At 31.0% G+C, this 3,361-nt stretch overlaps 1 pseudogene; it reads right to left on the reverse strand.

Annotated features, from left to right (window-relative positions):
* Positions 1-623: 623 nt before the first annotated feature.
* The window catches only part of LOC107584905 (keratin, type II cytoskeletal cochleal-like), a 5,942-nt pseudogene continuing 3,204 nt past the window's right edge, over positions 624-3,361 (reverse strand).

Raw genomic sequence — 3,361 nt, forward strand, 5'->3', positions numbered from 1 at the left:
AATTATGGCATGTCACAAAACCAGGGGTTTTCAAACTGGGGTCTAGGGGGTTTGTGGAAGTTTGGAGAAAAGCAGTGCAGAAAATAAAAAATAAAAAAATTATAATAATAAATGTAAGATTAAATGAAATAAATAAATATTTGATTAAAAATGTATTTTTATTAAAATAAATAACAAATATTTGCTTATAATAAATAAATAACAGTGCATCTAAATATTCTCTAAATATTTTTAGACATTTTTTAAAATACATATATTTACATGATACATGAAAATATATAGTTGCCTTTTAAATTTTAGATGGCGTCCCTTGCACACGGATGTTCATTTTTGGAAGTCCGTGGCATTGAAAACCCTATGTTAAACCACTTGAAATTTCATGTCAGCTACTTAGAAATTAATGCACCCATATATAATATGCTGTTTGGTTTCAAAAGTCTAAAGTCTGTGATTACTTAAAAACATGAGAACCTGCAGGAAATAACGAATGAGGTCTCAAGATCTCAATTGTTCTTCACAGAGATTAAGTGAAGTGCTGAAGGTTTGGGATATATATCTTGAGAAAAGGCCTCTATAATCTCAAGTTTCTCCTTTAGTGTTTCAGAAGAGATCTCAACATTGTCTCAATTAGTCAGAGATGTGATCTTCACCTTGTTTTTTTACCAGGCCTCCGCTTCCTTTCGACTGTATGCTGAAACCTCCTCATACTGGCTCTTCACATCAGCCAGGATCTTCTCCATTTTCAGCTGCCTGCTGTTGTTCATCTGCACCACACCAGACGTGTCCTTCACATCAGCCTGCAGCTCACGCAGCTCCTACAGAGAAAGAGAGGTAAAGTAAAGTCCTCCGATTAATCTCAGGACATTTCATTCATGCATGAGTTTGCATTACCTGTTCAAAGAAGCTCTAGAAAAAGTTCAGGTCGTCCAGGATTGCTGCTATTTTATCTTCCAAGGCATTTTAACACAAGTATGAAGTATCCACATCCTGTCAGGACAGTATACACTCTAAAAAATGCTGGGTTGTTTCAACCTAATGTTGGGTCACATATGGACTAACCCAACTGTTGGGTTCAATTTTGGTTGCATTTTTAAATGAGCTTTTTAACCCAACAGTTGGGTTAGTGCATATTTGACCCAACTTTGGGTTGAAACAACCCAGCATTTTTAGAGTGTACAGTACAGTATACATGTTTGCTTGGCAGATCCTTGGCATATTGTCATTATTTCGTCATCTGATGCTATTTATCTTCTGCAACTGGATTTGTCCTACCTTCTTCAGAAGAACAAACTCATTTTCAGCTGTGTTTCTGTTGGTAATCTCATCTTCATACCTGTAGAAGGAATTATATCATACAAATCTCTTGGGTAACTTCACTCAGTGTTGTTATTAAGTAAATATATTAAAATAAAATAGTTTTCATTTATTGAAATAGAGTTGAAACTATTCACACACACACACACACACACATATATATATGTGTGTATTTATATATACATAATAAATATATAAAGAACACATACATATTTTATGAAAACAAAAACTTTTATTTTGTATGCGATTAATCGCGTTTAATCATTTGACAGCACTAATATATATATACATACACACACAAGATTTCTATTTATTATTTATAATAAGTTTAAGTTTAATGTTTTCCATATATATATATATATATATTACATTTAGTCATTTAGCAGACGCTTTTATCCAAAGCGACTTACAAATGAGGACAATAAATATATGTATATATGGAAAACATTAAACTTAAACTTATTATAAATAATAAATAGAAATCTTAAAAAAAAATACAAAAAGCACATAACAAAATTACTAAAACTTAAACTAAAATGAAAAGTAAAACTGAAAATATAAAAATAAAAGCTTATTCAAAATGTAATTTATATTAATGAAAATACATTAATATATTAATAATTATATTCATTACATTAAATCAATTATATTATAATGGTGTATATAAATAATACTGAAATAACACTGAGTAAAATATCATAGTTACTACAGATGTTTAACTGTTAATTAATAATAGAGTAGTATTACTATATTAACAATATAGTAGTATTAATAATGTAGTAGAGTATTGGATATTCAAACTGTGTAAAAATGTTTCAGAATATTTCTGTTGTTTTATTTTCTTTTTCATTTTTTAATAAGTGATGACTACAACCACATTACCACAGTTTACTGTAGTAAAAATCAGTTAAATTTGTCAAATTCTTAACATATTATATTGTGCATTTCTTGGCATATGGTGTCAAGTGAACTACTACTACAGTAGCTAAATGAACACGTGGAATTTTGTCTGGTTATCAAGGAATGTTGTTGTTTACTTGATTAATTTATGTTTAAATCTGAAATAATATTGAATATTGACTATAACTTTAAAAAGAATGAGACTAATATTAAGACGTTGCGCTGTGCTAATGATAGCATGAAACTGAACACTAATGTCTAGTTTCAAGTGTACTCCTAAAGTTCCTTAGGAGTAATAAAATACACAAAAGAGACAATAGTTGTCATACAGTAAGGATAAAGCTAGAAAATGTGAACAGCAGCTCAGATCATTTGATCTTGTGAGAACGCAATGAGAAATATTGGAGTTCATATTGAAATCTCAGATTTCTGATAGTTTCGGCCAATCTGAGCACAGTTTGAGACATTGTTGAGATCTCCGCTGATACTCTGTAGGAGACACATGTGAGATCATTGATTTTCTCAGAAAACAGGTTAACAGATTTGCAGAGTTTAATAACAATAAACTAATAAATATTCTCTCTTACAGATTAATAACAATACTGTCTGCCAAGATTAAAATAAAAAATAAGAACAAAATCAGAACAAATAAATACATTTATATTTCTCTCTATGGTTATTTAACTGCTGAGATTAAAAAAGAGACATACACAAATGTGCATGACCAGTGTTGTCAGTATATGCATATGTAACACAATGTGCAAGGCTTATATAGTGTTTGGAGACTGTATGTGCAAATCTAAGCAACTGTGTATAGACTGTAATGTATGTGCATGTCTAAGCAATTGTGCATAATGGCATATTTATTATATAGATGCTGTACGTTCAGCAGTCAAGGTGGCGTTACATTGCTTGATGGTTGATGGATATGCTTGTAACGCCGTAAGATATCAGGGTTGTTTTTCAGTGGCATTTTGTTTGGCAGTAATGTGAAATATTGAGACACCCTAAGCGACCTCAGAATTAAAAGGACAAGCATGTGAGTGTGACTGATGACATGTTGTCACTGTATTGACCCATATACTGGAATTACTGTACTCTGTTTGTACTCAGTTTCTTGTGTGATGCTCTATGTTCGGTTCTGAAT

Source organism: Sinocyclocheilus grahami, unplaced genomic scaffold (assembly GCF_001515645.1).
Source record: "Sinocyclocheilus grahami isolate Dianchi unplaced genomic scaffold, SAMN03320097.WGS_v1.1 scaffold64.1, whole genome shotgun sequence".
Lineage (NCBI taxonomy): Eukaryota > Metazoa > Chordata > Actinopteri > Cypriniformes > Cyprinidae > Sinocyclocheilus > Sinocyclocheilus grahami.